Below are 16,762 nucleotides of genomic sequence, written 5' to 3'. Positions count from 1 at the left end.
TGCCTAAATTGTGTTTTAGAATGTCCTCTTTCACCTCAATTTGGAATCGTCCCAATTTGAGTTCTGTAGGCTGAGAAACAAATAAAAGTTAAAATACATTTATGGTTCAATTGGTGTACAAATTTCGTCCTAGAATTGATCCGAATAGAAGCAAGGCAAGGGGGATTCACATCATTTGGTATTCAGAGCAAATACGTTTCTGGTTCAATTGGTGTACGAATTTCGTCCTTGAATTGATCCAAATTGAAGCAAGGCAAGGGGGATTCACATCATTTGGTATTCAGAGCAAATTCATTGCACCCCACTTGTTTGATTAAATTCTTAAGTGTCAAGTGTCTTCTCTAATAATTGTTTTTCCATAAAATTAATGTTTGTTTTGCTTGTTTGTTGGTAGTAAAATTGTTCTTTACTACTTCTTTGCATTTTTTTGTGCTAATTTATGTTTAAGCTCTGTGATTGCTATCTTTAAAAGTGCTTCTTGATTATAGATTGTTGGTTCAAGTAAGAACTTTAAGTGAGGGAAAGAGTGGTAAAAGGCAAAGAGTGAAACATTAGAGAAAATGCCATAAAAGAGAGCACTATACACGAGTGATACATCTTTGAGTATAAACACGTGAGAAGAGTGGTGAGGTCCTATTACTTCATTTTTTTCTCTGGTCCTTTACTTGAAATATGACAGGTACAAGTGGTGATGGTACCCCTCCTCTAGGGGGAGACAATAGATTGTTGATTGAGGCCATTACAGCCCAAATGCAAAGAATGTTAACAGAACATACCGAGGAGTTGTATGGGAGAATTGAACAACTAAAAAACCAAGGAAATGGTGATGATGGTGGAGGTAAAAGGAGGAGATGGAGAAATAATGAGGATGATGCTAGAGAGGACAGAATTGAAGGAGTAAAGTTCAACATACCCCCTTTTCAAGGAAAAAGTGATCCAGAAGCATATTTGGAGTGGGAAATGAAAATTGAGCAACTATTTGCATGCCACAATTACACCGAGGATAAAAAGATGAAGGTGGCAGTCATGGAACTTACTGACTATGCTCTCATCTAGTGGAACCAATTACAAAGAGAGAAGGCAAGATATGAAGAACCCTTAGTGGATAGTTGGGAAGAAATGAAAAGGTTGATGAAAAGAAGATTTGTTCCTTCTCATTATCAAAGAGACCTTCATAAAAAGCTACAAAGACTCACACAAGGTAGTAGAAGTGTTGATGAGTATTACAAGGAGATGGAGGTTTCCATTATTAGAGCTAATGTTATGGAGGATCGAGAGGCTACTATGGCTTGTTTCCTACATGGGCTACATAGTGATATAAAGGTTGTTGTGGAGTTGGAAGACTTAGTACATCAAGCTTCTAAGGTGGAACAACAATTGAAGAGAAAGAGTGCCATGAGGAGGAGTTCATCTAATTTTCACTCTCCTGGTTGGAAGGATAGAAATAAGAAGGAGGGGGTCATCAACAAGCAATCCCAATGTTACAGCTCAAAGAAATCAAAACAAGTTCGATGAGGCACTTAAGAAAGCAAGGAGTAGTGAGATTAAGTGCTTCAAGTGTTTGGGAAGAGATCACATAGCTTCTCAATGTCCAACTAAGAAGACTATGTTACTTAAGGAGGATAGAGAAATAATTAGTGAATCTTCTTCAGAATCTGCCCCATCTAGCGATGAAGACAAGCATGAAGAGGAAAGAGAGTCAAAAGGATATTTGTTCATGATTAGAAGGATGTTGGGTAGTCAAGCGGTTGAATTGGATGACTATCAAAGAGAAAATATTTTCCATGGGAAGTTATGCTCTTTGATCAGTGATAGTGGGAGTTGCACTAATTTGACTAGTGCAAGGATGGTTTCAAAAATGAATTTGGAGACTAAACCACACCCGTGACCATACAAACTTCAATGTCTTAGTGAAGATGGTCAGATGACTGTGAATAGGCAAACTGAAGTAGACTTCTCCATAAGGAAATATGAACATTTTGTTTTGTATGATGTGGTGCATATGGAGGCTTTTCATTTGCTTCTTGGGAGGCCTTGGTAGTGTGATAGGAGATTTGTGCAAGAAGGTTTCACCAATAAGTTCACTTTTGTGCATAAAGATCGCAAAACAACTCTTGCACCATTGGCTCTAAGAGAAGTTAGTGATGATTAATTAAAAATGAGAAAGAAAAGAAAAGCAGAGAGAAAAAAGAAAAGAAAAACAGAGTGAAAAGAAAAAGGAAAAAGAGGGTGGAAAAGAGAAAGAGAGAAAAGAATCAAATATGTTTATAAAAGAAAAAGAAGTGAAAAGGGCTATGCAACCGAGAAAGCCAATACTCTTACTTTTGAGTAAAGAGTGTAATTCAAAGGGTGCATGTCTTACTAACTCTCTTCCAAAAGAGGTTTCTTCTTTGTTGTAGGATTTTGAAGATGTATTTCCCAAATAAGTGCCTCAAGGCCTACCCCCACTTAGGGGCATTGAGCATCAAATTGATCTCATTCCTGGAGCTTCATTGCCTAATAGGCCAGCCTATTGGAGCAATCCCCAAGAAATCGAGGAGATTCAAATTGAAGACTTGATGCAAAAGGGGTGGGTTAAAGAAAGCTTGAGCCCAAGTGTAGCTCCATTCATTCTAGTCCCTAAGAAAGATAGAACTTGGAGGATGTGCACAGATTGTAGAGCCATCAATAACATCACAGTAAAGTATGAACATCTCATTCCTAGGTTAGATGACTTGTTGGATGAATTGTATGGTGCTTGTGTCTTCTCTAAAATTGACTTGAAAAGTGGATATCATCAAATTAGAATTAGAGAAGGAGATGATTGGAAAACAACCTTTAAAACTAAATATGGGTTGTATGAATTGTTGGTTATTCCCTTCGGGTTAACCAATGCTCCCAATACCTTCACGAGATTAATGAATCATGTGTTAAGGAAATTTATAGGAAATTTTATTGTGGTCTATTTTGATGATATTCTTATTTATAGCAAATCTTATGATGACCATGTTGTGCATTTGAGGTGTATTTTGGAAGCACTTAGGTGTGAGAAATTGTATGCTAACGTGGAAAGATGTGTGTTTTGTATGGACCATGTCATTTTTCTTGGATTTATTGTTAGCACACAAGGAATGCAGGTTGATCTAGAGAAGGTGAAAGCCATTCATGATTGGCCAACCCCCTAAAATATAAGTGAGGTAAGGAGCTTTCATGACCTAGCAAGTTTCTATAGGAGGTTTGTTAGAGATTTTAGCACTTTGGCTGCACATCTAAATGAAATTGTTAAGAAAAATGTTGTTTTTGAATGGGGGGATCAACAAGAGAAGGCTTTTATTGCTTTGAAATAAAAGTTAACTAATGTTCCTGTTCTTGCTTTGCCTAATTTTGCTAAATCCTTTAAGCTTGAATGTGATGCATTTGGGGTAGGCATAGGAGCAGTGTTGATGCAAGAGGAGCATCCCATTGCATATTTTAGTGAGAAATTGAATGGGGCTGCTCTTAGCTATTCTACATATGATAAGGAATTGTATGCCTTAATTAGAGCTTTGCAGACTTGGCAGTATTATCTCTTGCCCAAGGAATTTGTTATTCACAGTGATCATAAGTCTTTGAAATACTTGAAAGGACAAGGAAAGTTGAACAAGAGGCATGCCAAATATGTGGAATTTCTTGAACAATTCCCCCATGTGATCAAGCACAAGAAAGGTAAGAATAATGTGGCCGCTGATGCACTGTCCCGCAGGTATGCATTATTGTCTACCCTTGAAAATAAGTTCCTTGGTTTTGAGTACATTAAGGAATTGTATGATCATGATGCTGACTTTGCTTATATATATCAAACATGTTCTCATACTGCATCTGATGGGTATTTTAGGCATGATGGGTATTTGTTAAGGGACAAGAGACTTTGTGTGCCTAAGGGTTCAATCAGGGACTTGCTTATTAAAGAGGCACATGAAGGGGGCTTAATGGGCCACTTTGGGGTACAAAATATATATGACACCTTGCATGAACATTTCTATTGGTCTCACATGAAGCATGATATGCATAAGTTTTGTGATAAATGTCTTGTTTGTAAGAAAGCTAAATCCAAGGTCATGCCACATGGTTAGTATACTCCATTGCCAGTTCCTGAACATCCTTAGATTGACATTTCAATAGATTTTGTTCTAGGTTTTCCTCGATCCAAGGGAGAAAATGACTCTATTTTTGTGGTGGTTGAATGGTTTTCTAAGATGGCTCAAGAAGGTAGGTGATGCTTGTCATGTTACTAATTTGTTCTTCAGAGAGGTGGTAAGATTGCATGGTTTACATAGAAGTATTATAAGTGATCGAGATTCCAAATTTCTTAGTCATTTTTGGCAGACTTTGTGGGGTAAGTTGGGAACTAAACTGTTGTTTTCAATTACATGTCATCCCCAAATCGATTAGCAAACTGAGGTGGTCGATAGAACTTTTTCTGCTCTTCTTAGAGTTGTCATTAAGAAAAATCTTAGGACTTGGGAAGAGTGTTTTACCACATGTTGAATTTGCTTATAGTAGGATTGTACATGGTATTACTCAGATGTCACTCTTTGAAATTGTTTACGATTTTAATCCTTTGACTCCTTTGGATTTGTTTCCTTTACCAATCATTTCTCAATTTAAAGATAAGTCTGGGTAGGTTAAAGTAGAATATGTCAAGAAGTTGCATGAGAAAATCAAGGCCCAAATTGAGAAGAAAATAGAAGGGTATACAAAGTATGCAAACAAAGGAAGGAAAAAGGTAACATTTGAACCAGGTGACTGGGTATGAATGCATTTTAAGAAAGAACGATTCCCTTCTCAAAGGAAGTCAAAGCTTATGCCAAGAGGAAATGGTCCTTTTCAAGTAATGGCCAAGATCAATGATAATGCCTACAAAATTGATTTGTTGGGTGAGTATGGTATAAGTCCTACTTTTAATGTGGCTGATCTATCTCTTTTCGATGCAGGTGATGATTTAGTTGATTTGAGGGCAAATGCTTTTCAAGAAGGAGGGAATGATGAGGACATCAAAGACCACACCCAAGCCCAAAAGGAAGCCCAAGACCCAATACAAGGCATAGGAGGGCCCATGACAAAAGTGACTAATATGAGGACAATCCAATTGTATGAAGGGACCCAACATCTAGAGGCCTGCATGAGTTGCTAGTCACATGTATTGCTTACTTTGAGTGAGAACATAAGACAATTATTGACTAAGGCATTTAACAAAAAGATAATAATAATAAAGACCTTGTAGCTAGTTTTGAGACTTAGACCTCAAGCTTAATTATGCCTCACTTAACCACTAAGGCATTTTAGTTATGCTTACAATGTGAGATTTTATGTTTCTTTTATTTTCTACCAAGTACATGAGAACTAATTTGTATAAATCAATTGTGAAGTGAATGGATATAGGCATTTTGCTGGTTTTATCATTGAAGTGTGAGAATTTTCTCTGTTAGGATTCTTCCTTGAACCATTTGATCTTATCAAGAATTTCTCAATTCTTGTGACGATCCTCAAGGCTTATCAGACATCATTGTTTATGGCGCCTATCTTGTTCTCCCGTTCACATTTTTTGTGTCCTTGCTAATTTTCGCAATGCTAATTTTGTAATTCTGTCTGAATTTCTTATTTGAATATCTCTCGTTTTACTTAACTTTTTTTGGTGTTTTTTGTTCCTAAATTGTGTTTCAGAATGTCCTCTTTCACCTCGATTTGGAATCGTCCCAATCTGAGTTTTGTAGGCTGAGAAACGAATAAAAGTTAAAATATGTTTTCGGTTCAATTGGTGTACAAATTTCATCCTAGAATTGATCCGAATTGAAGCAAGGCAAGGGGGATTCACATCAATTCTAGAGTGATAAATTGTATATGAATTATTGTACAATGGGTATATTGGTAGAAGTGCAAAAATTCCTTGAGTTTGAATTCATAATGGCAGTTGCATCCATGTAAATTGCTTTTAAAATTTTCATACCAATCATCAATGCTAAATTTTGTAGTTTTCTACTTTATTATGTTGTTATTGTAACGACCCGCCTCGTCGCTACGGTATCCACACTCTGATATTCGATAATTTCAATTTTTATAAAAAGAACTCCCTTAATTTTTTATTATGAAAATAGAAGTGATTTTGTTACAACATAAATTCATCCAACAACACGCCATTACTTAAGTGATTATGCATAATTACATAGAAACAATAATTCGGTACATGTCATACACATAACGAAAATTAAATATGTTCATATATATATATATATATATAAAATTAAAATTCTAGTTTTACATCTTTAACTCAACAAAATAAAACTTAAAAACCAACTACGGAGGAGTTGATTACAAAACACAACTCTCTCCCAAAATAACGCCAACGTCATCACGTCGACTCGGCGGCTCCTCACCAGAATCTTACTCCCTACACCCTGCCAGTGTCATTCTGCTCCCACGAACAAGGTTCGTGATCATCACAGGTATCAACCACACGATACAAAATTGCAAGGGTGAGTTTATTATAAAAGAACCAATACCAATTCCAAATAACCACAACTAGCAAGGAACATAGGCAAACATGATAAGCATACACAAAAATCATTATTCAACACTCATATCCAACAAATATTCATCATTCACATCCAACAATTACTCATCATTCATCCATGGACCCAATCAAGACTGCACAGAATGATGCATGCACCTAACTCAACACTCAGATGCAATGTGGTACGTACCAACAACAACCAAATATCAGGAAATAGCCTAAGCGTGTCTACACGACACTCTCACTTAGGGAACTGTGCTGAGTTTGTCGAGACCACCCGGTTGTGCACGTAACAGCCCCCCTCCCATAGGTGATCAGCCTGGGAGCCCAAAGGTGTTCCCTACCAGGTGACAGCCCCCTAGTACAAAGTACACTTGGCCACAGTTACTCTATTTCCTGTGTCGTATGAGCTATGATCACGGCCAAAGGTAAATGCCAAAGACCATGGACCAATTAAAGCACCTAAGCATCCCCTCAGGAATGCTTAGATTATCTAACCACGCTAGTTACCCACGTCTGGGCCATCCGACAAGGTCAGTGCACTCTACCCCCCCCCCATGACATACACTTCATACGACGTATGATCGTGGCCAAAAGCTAGTGCCAAAGACCCTGGAAGGTCAGTGCACAGTGCCCCCCACGATCATACACAACATCCAACGTATGAACCTGGCCAAAAGCTAGTGCCAAAGATCCTGAAAGGTCAGTGCACAGTGCCCCCCACGAACATACACAACATGCACATGCCAATGCATTTCCAACATCAATCAACAAATCGTATTTCCATGCCATTCACAACATAAATATCATCTCATCTCAATGACGTTATCAACAACAACAACAACCTCATTTCATATTCACATATTCATCAATAATAACAATTCATGTTGACATGGTCTTTATTAACAACATCATCTCAAATCAATATCATCATAATTATCATTATCATCACATATCAATTAAAATCCTCAATAGCAACATCAACAACAATTCAAACAAACACAACAATATCATTTCCACACGCACGGTCTTCAAACAACACATTTCAAACAACCAAACAATATCATTCATCACAATACATATATATATTGCATCCCATTAGTTAAAACGTAATTTTTTTTGAAGAAAAATCAGCATGCAACAGGGACAGGCAGATATCCTCATAGCTAGGTTCCCTGACCCTAACTATGGTGTTAAAACAGTAAATTTTATAATAAACTCCCCTTACCTATCGTGAGCTACCTCGCGGATTCCTCGTCGTGTCACTTGAAGATTCATTTTCGTCCTTGCTCGTCGATTCCACGCAAGCCTCTACTATGCCAAAACGAAGGAGACTTAGTATGGATTTCAAAAAGCAAAGCTAGTAACAGTGCTCTGGGTCAAACACCCACATCACTACATGAAAAAGCTGAGAGTATTTCGGGTTTTACAAAGGAACGTAATTTGGAAATTCCGACCACGCCAATGTGACCGGGGTTCAGTGTAGGTTACGAAAATAACATGCATTTCATGAAAGGATAATGTTTACAAAGTCTCTTTCTCTAAGTTTTTCAAAGGAAGCGTAAGACATGCAATGGCGGTTGCAAAGTTAGAAAAGATGCAAAGACAAGATGAAACTAACAAGAAACAAGCATAGAACCATGGCTACCTCGAAAGAAAACGAAAGATCATATTAGGGTTTTCGTTCTCTACCGAAACCGCAAGCCAAGTTGGAAATTCTGCTTCGGTTGAAGGGTTCCTCTCGGTGTGGGTTTGTGGTGGCTAATGGTGGATGTGGGTGATGGAGAAAGTACTTGGAACTTTAGAAATGGATTTGGAAGAAAGAAAGAAGAAGAAATGGCATTTTTCCTAAGCTACAAGAAAGCAAAGGCTGAAATGCTTAAATAAGAGATGCTCTCGGGAATGGAAGCTTCTAGCACCCTCCAGATTTTTTCTCAAAGATCCCAATGGTTAAATCATGTTAAAGTGTCTTGTGAAGTCGCAAACCAAATTTCGAGAAGATCCAACGGTTAACAAAGGCTGGGCAGCGTTTCTACCGAGGCAGCTTCATGTAGTTTTCTCTAGAAGTTTCATTAAGAGGCTTCCTCCAGAAGCTTCATTAAGAGGCTTATAGCACACTCCAGACATCTTCTCAAAGATCCCAACGGTCAGATAATGGAAAAGTTTCTTGCGGAGTTGCAGACCAAATTTTCAGAAGATCTAACGGTTAACGAAGGCTGGGCAGCGTTTTTACCAAGGTAGCTTCATGTAGCTTTCTCTAGAAGCTTCATTAAGAGGCTTCCCCCAGAAGCTTCCTCGTGGCTTCTTTGAGAAGCTTTCTCAAGAGGCTTCTTTGAGAAACTAGATCCTTATCTATCCACACCCCTCTATTAACTAAATTAACTTCCTTAAAAATAATTACGGATGAAAATAACGCAACAAATAATCAAACATCAAACATAATTACTAATAATATATAGATATATATATCAGGGTGTTACAGTTATTGGATTTCATTTATAACTTGGGTTAGGATGAAAAAAAAGGGTATCAAGGATTTGACAATAGGGTTAAGCATTGATGGCAGCAACATTGAATGTTTGTATTTACGTGCTTCCTACTACCATGTTGTTGGACAACTGAAAGAAGCGGTATGGATTTTTTAATTTAATTTTTTGGTGCAATGTTGGTTTACATTTGGCATGCTATAACTTTGTTTAATGGTCTTAGGTCAAGGATTATGATGCTGCATTGGATAAAGAACTTGATTCAATGGAAAAGTTTATGCTTTAGTGTCTTGCCTTTCATTAAGTTTGTTTTATTCAAATAGTATACTTGTTGCTCATGAGTATTTATTCTACCTACACAATGTTGACGGTATTGAGTAGTGACATGTCATAGCGAAAATTCATTTAGAGCAGGAGACAAATTATTGGTACTCTGTAAATTTGAAAATGTGAATTTCTGTTGGCATGTTTTGAATTAGTTCTGTTCCCTTCGGCTTTAGTTCCTCATGTTAGTTACTTATGTCAAGATTGACACATACTTGTAGAACTTGTCGTCCCTTGATTCAGCTACATATAACTAAATTATTATTTTTGAGAAATATAATGTTGATTATGGATTGATGTGTCATTGGTGGTCTCCAAATTAACATGGTACATATTAAGTTTCATTCATTAACTGATTAGAAACCACTACTGGTTTAGTGTATGTCTGAATTTTATTTAAGCCCAATGGTGGAGTTACTTTTATCCCACCTACATAAGCATCTTAGAAGGTTTCATGTATGGCAGGTACCATGTTGAAAAATATCTATAAATTTCTAGTGCTTTTGTGTTTCAACATTATCATTAACCATTTTCATTGGTAGAAAGTATTAATAGCTAATGCATTATCCATTTTATTTTGCCATATTTCTAATACTCTTATGCCACATTTTGTTTATACACAGCTGTTGCTGTATATTCAGTAGCCAAGAGGAGTGTACATGTTTTCAAGGATGTTGTATCTATATCCTCAACTTTCTAAGGTGAGTCTTTTGGATCTATCTTATGTAGCTATGCATGTGTCTTGGTTGTTTTCAATGTAATTCTCATTAACATTTTGGTATTGCTTAAAAGTTAGTAATTCATAGCTTGTACAAGTTATTCTTTTGTAAGTGATCTAAAGGTTTCTTTTATATTCACTACTACAGAAGCATGGTGACCTGATGAACGAGAGTCATCCTAGGTGCAGTATCTAAGACGGTTTTTAACTAAAACCCATCTTAGAATGGTAGCATTCAAAGACGGTGTTTAGTCTAACATGGTTTTTAGCGTCTTAGAACGATAACCATCTTTGAATACTACCATTCTAAGATGGTTTTCACTTAAGAATCATCTTAGAATGGTAGCCTTTTCTAAAACGATTTTTAAGGGGCCATCGTGAAAAGTCAACACTTTCCATGACGTAGCCTTCAAAGACGGTTTGAAACCGTCATAGAAGGCTTCTAATAATCGACGTAGAATGGTCTTTCTGCACTAGTGATAGTTTGATTGAAAAAAGTCAAATAGCTTTCATTTTATTTAAAGTCCTTAGCGATTATATATTTGTACTACGGTTTTAAATTGTAGTTATACTCAATTTTATTGCAATCTTTAATATTTCGAGAAATTCCAGACAAATGTGTTTGCTGTGATTGTAATTATGTCATTTTGCAATTATGATGACACCAAAAATTGAACTTTATGGCTGAAATTAAGCCGGTCCTATTAAAGGGATAAGAAATCACTTGTATTTCAATTTCTAATAATTTTTTATTGCAAAATTCATTCACATTTTTTTCATAGGCTTTCAGCTCAATTTCCATGTTTTTTTTTCTATTTTTCCCCTAGTCTAACATTTTCTCTTTGTAATTTTTATTATGATATTGTGACTTCTATAAATTTCAAAGTAGTAATTTATCAAGAAAAGTCTCTTTCTATAAATTTTCATGATTGTTCCAATGCGACCACTTGTGAATTCATTTGGTGTTATAACTTCCACAATAATATTACTTACAACAGCTATCATGATGTACAAGTCAATGCTTGGAAAAAGGAGGTTGGTGAAGGTGGTTCACCTCCTAGTTGGCTTACAGGTAACTTTCCATTAATAACATTGGCCTATCGTGATTCTAACTCCCCTTTAAGTTAAAGTTTAATTGTGCAACATACAAATGTTGCCTCAAGTTAGCTGTTGAAAAGTGTAATCGAAATGAGCTTGAAATCGATTATAAATTTATATTGAAATTATCAACGTTAAAAGTATTAATGCTAACATCAATTATGAAACTGATGTTAAAATGCACTAAACAACATCTGTTTTTAAGAAAATTGATGTTGTATTATAAGAAATAAACCAAAAAAATATAAAATATGCAAAAACCAACATCGGTTTTAGGCAAAACCGATGTTTTTTGCACTCACAACATCGGTTTTGCTTAAAACTAATGTTATAAGGTGCATTTTAAAGCGATTTTTACATCGGTTCTGAAAAAACTAATGTCAAATTGTGTATTATGAAGTTTTTTCTACATTGGTTCTAAAAAAATCAATGTTAAATATGCTTACGACATCGGTTTTAGCCAAACTCAATGTAGAAAGTTCTTTTATAATATCGGTTTTGGTCAAAACCAATGTTATTTTTTTAATTTTTTTAACATTTTGTCTATTTTTACAATGACACAACCATAACCAATTTATAAAAAATATATTAATTTTAAATTAAAATATTTTTTTCATTACAATATCACATTAGTTACAAAATCTTATATGAAAACATTATTGGAAATACAAAGCATTTGGTATTATTAACAACAAAGAAAATATAGCATAATATAATTACCTTGATGAACATATATAGTTTGAGTATCACACAATCACACTAAAAATTTTAAATTGAATTTTAGTGAAACTAAAGAATGAATGAAAAATAAATTATTTCTTCACCTTTCTTCTGTAATTTACGGCTAGAAAGTAGCATGTCTATATTCTAAAAAGATAAAAACCTAGTTGACAAACATGTCATCATGATATTTCAATTACACTATATCAATAACTAGGACAAACTACCACTATATCAATATTCTACAAAGATAAATACCTAGTTGACATATATGTCATCAAGATATTTCATAACTATGTATCCATAACAAGGAAAATAATGCAATTCAAAAACCAAGCTAATCATCAACACAAGTGAGCAAAAGTATTTTGAGTTATTAGCTCAAAGTATCATAAGGACTAATTGAAAAGTTTTAGAGAAAACTTGAAATGAAAGTATAACACTTGAGTTTTATATGGAATTTACCAAAAAGAAGTTTTGCAGATTTTTTGAGTTCATGATAGTATAGATACTATCTGTGTTCATGATTCATATGATACAACGAACAAAGATTGAGAAGCCCATACAAATTTGTGAGGAAGGGGTGCAGAGAAAATTCTTTCCTGAAATACTATCACCAAAGAAATAAAATGTCAAGTGATGCAAGAAACAAGATTGATGCATGCAACAAAAGGTTAAATTAATCAAAATCTTCATACTTGGTGTAAATCGGCCTAGAGTTGCAGAAAATAGTGTCTGTGACATTGGAGGTTGACAAAGAGAGCTTACGTTGGGAGACATACGTCGAGGTCCACAACAGCGCCTATGGCGGCCAGGATGTCGAGGTGGCGCTCCACCGAGTCCTGAAGGATGTCGTGGCGCACGTCCTCGACGTCGATGGCTGTGTGGAGCTTCCTCTTGGAGATGCTCTTGCATGCGAGCAACTCGCGCGTGTGACGGTCGATGCAAAGGTATGTCACATCAAACTCGTCGTACCCGAGCTCACGGTCCACCAGGTACCAATCCTTGATGCTCTCTTTCGGCACACCGTGAGAACTGTGATCGATGCCTTCTGCTTTGCGATGGAGACGTTGGAGAAAATCAATTTCACATCCTCGTAGGCAACAACGGTCGGGGATCTGTAGTAGTTGCCCATGGGAGAGGAGATCACGACGGAGAAAGGGTCCGTAGGAGGAGAGAGGGGCAATGGAGAAGTGTGAGATGAAGACACTGGGAGGGGAGCTCGAGAGGCTTTGGGGGATAGGAAAAATAAGCTGAATGATTATTTTGGTTTTTTATAATTTTTTTTCAAAATGATTTTTTATCTTTTTAAAAGTTTACTTTGCTCTTTTATACTCATAATTGTTGGGGTTGTTTTTAGTTAATGTCGGTTGCGACTATTTTTTAACCAATGTCTGTTGGTGATATTTTTCACTCGATCTCGGTTAGAATTGTTTTTCAGCTCACATTAACTGGAGCTATTTTTTGTTGACATCCAACAAAGCTATTTTATTTTATAAGAACCTAGCATATATTTTATGATTTTTCTAACAATTGTATGAGTTTTACTCTTTATTTGACAAGTTTCCTTCATAATTTTATAATTTTAATAAATAATTAATAATAAATAATATATTAATAAAAATGTATTAAAGAGTATATTAAAAAAAATATACAACATAAATTATTTTTATAATTCTTCTAAACACTTTGTCATTCTTTAGTAGACATGCATAATCAGTTGCTGAATAAATCATATTAATAAAAGTCAATAATACATGCATTTACAGTATAATCTTTTTTCCTACTATTATTTAATCAGAAATTATTATATATAAGGAATTTGTTGACTTTTTCACTAATTACGTTAAACTCTTATAATAAAACATTTTTTTTAATTTCTTTTTACATTATACATTGGGTTTCTTCGCTTATTTCTTCCCCGGTGCAGAAATGTCTAGTAGAGCTTCCCTTTTGCCATGGCACAGGTTTATGGGCATGGCCATATTTCTCCTTGCAGTTGGCACAGCTGAGACGAGTTTGGTCGAATATTTCCAGTTTTTACAGCTTTTCCGCAGCCAAGAGGGACTAATTGTCAACTCCAATGGTCTCTTACTCTTCCTCTTTGCCGTTTTTGTTACCCTCTTTGTCATTCTCCCAAAAATTACTAATCAAAAGTATTTGTGTTCGTTGTAACAATTATTTTCTGTATTTTAAATTATTTAATTATCATCCTATCATAATTCAATAAATTCAATTTCTTTGACCCTCTTCCACAATAAGCTTGATTAGTTAAAGAAATATAAACATGACAATTGATATCTGGTTGGTCTAAGTGAATACCATAAATACATATTTTATATGATTAATAATAAATAATAATATGATGACCTAAAAAAGCAACAAGGAAATATGTTAGACTTTGGCAAACGTACCAATTATCGTTACAGGTAGTTACTGATTTATAAAAAGAGATCATCCCCGTAGAAATTTGAGTTTACCTAATTCATTCTGATAAAAATAAACCGTTTCAAATAGTTATGTATAAATTTAATCGAATTATCATGGGTTTGTTTAACTAACGAAAGATAACTTAAATAACAAAATTACGAAAATAACATAAATAATGAAATTTAGTGTGTCAGAAATACGTAAAATTTACGGAAACAATAATAACAAATTCAATTAATTTAAGAAAAATATAAGATTGGATTTCATCATTCATACCCTCAATATCCTAATAAGATTAACATATATGAATTATTTTCTAACATTACTAATGCACACATTAAGTTACCCCAAATTGATTCCTCGTACTCAAGAATCCTAAGAATATTTAGCGAATATCGATCCCTCGCATATGAAGTAAATATCCTAGCATTACAATCATATATAATCTCGTGCTATTTGCAATCAAAATGTTATGCTTTATTTCTAGCAACATAATGCTCTGTTTCTAGTAACATAACGTAAAAAGTAACTTCATTCAGTTCAAATGCTAAGAGTACTTCCCAATCAAACTTAGAATCCAATTTCATGAAAATAGTGATCAAATAGAATCAAAAGATTCATACATATATAATATCAAAAGAGATACATAAGGGTACAAAGATTACATTCAATCCTTGAGAAAAATTAATCGATCATTACATAGAGCACAAGATCAACATGAGAAATGACGAAGGAAGTGATCCAAGGTCACAACTCTCCAACGTCCGGGCTCCATTTTCCATTTTCTTCTTCACTTCCTAAGTTTCTCACATATTCTCTCTATCTCTGTCTTCTTCATTTGCATGGCTATTTATAGAAAAGAACTAAGAGGTGTAGAAAAATTTGCCCAGGCGAGCTATAGTCCGTCCAAGCAAATTTCTTACTTAGTGCTGAAGGCACTCACTCACCCGGGCGAGTTGATTACTTATGCATGAAGAAACTTGATTTAGCCCACATGAGTTAGTTGCTATCTTGGGTGAATGGATGCCTGAAATCTTTGAAAAATGACAATTTTGTCCATCCTTTTAACTTGTTTTTTTAATCCAACAAATAACTATCAAAAATCATAGATGAATCTTCCATATTTAAACAAAAACATTAATAAATATATAATATATAAAACAACTAGAAAGAAGAAAAATTTATTAGAAAACTATTACAATCAAAAGATAAGTACTAAATATTTTTAACCCAAAAATAACTAAATTATGACACTTATCAATATGCATGCATTCCATTATTCACGAAAAAAAAATATGCACTCCATTCTCACAGTTTCATAACTTATTATAACTGTGTCAATCAAAATAACAATATGATGTACTGAAACATTTTAAAAGGATGAACTCGAGGGTTTACTTCCACGTCACGGTAATTTCATGTTTTTCCAATTTTTAGTAAAATTTTGTGTGAATTTTTTTCATTATAAATTACTTAAAAAGTTTCAATTGATAAAAAAAGTTATATATATATATATATATATATATATATATATTAATTTAAAGGGAAAAAAAGACAAACAAAGATAACAAAAAGGCAAACAACATATAATATTTGGTTGTGGTAGTCCAGACTTTTTTTTTCCTATAAAAGTGTGCACCACCCCAACCAAATGTTACAAGACATTCGCCCCAAAATATATTAGAAGGTATAAAAACATTATGACAAAAGCATAGGGGACATAAAAAACCAAACCCGTTAAATCATATATATATATATATATATAACTGATTAGATCAAGAACTCTGTAATTTTACAATCATAGCAAGAAGTGTACGTAATATTTCATCCCAGCCACTCATTTTTATTAACAAGTTTTCACACAGTATACAGATACTTTTCAAAGAAAGCTTGAAAAGATTCAGACTATCATTAATTCAATCATGTCTTGTAACCAGTTGTAAGATTGGTATTGGTGATGTTAATAATAATTGTTTTAAAAATCATATTTAGGGTGAATACTAATTTGTTAACGGCGTAAAATATTTATAGTAAAGATTTAACTGTTCTCAAATTATGTAATATATAAAAAATAAAATTTATAATAAATAATTATAAGGAAAATAAAAGAAACTAATTCAAATAAATTAACAAATAATATACTTCCTTTAAATATATCTGTGAATGAAAAAATAAGTTTTGAGAAAAATTTATTTTCTTTAATGAATCTATTTAACTTGACTTTGATTAATTGGAGTCTAATATACGTATTTAGATAGTGAAAAAGTATATTAAAAATGTCTTCAAGCTTAAAAATATATATTCAAATGTATAACATATGAATTTATTTATACATCATTAATATTTTATCATGTAATAAAATAGATTCAAAGATTAAAAAAAATTATCAACATGGTTCGAGTAAAAATTGATTTGGATCTCTAGTCTAGTGAATAAAAAAATTGTTAAGGATATCTT

Source organism: Glycine soja, chromosome 7 (assembly GCF_004193775.1).
Source record: "Glycine soja cultivar W05 chromosome 7, ASM419377v2, whole genome shotgun sequence".
In the NCBI taxonomy this organism is placed as follows: domain Eukaryota; kingdom Viridiplantae; phylum Streptophyta; class Magnoliopsida; order Fabales; family Fabaceae; genus Glycine; species Glycine soja.
Note: the sequence above shows the minus strand (reverse complement) of the source record.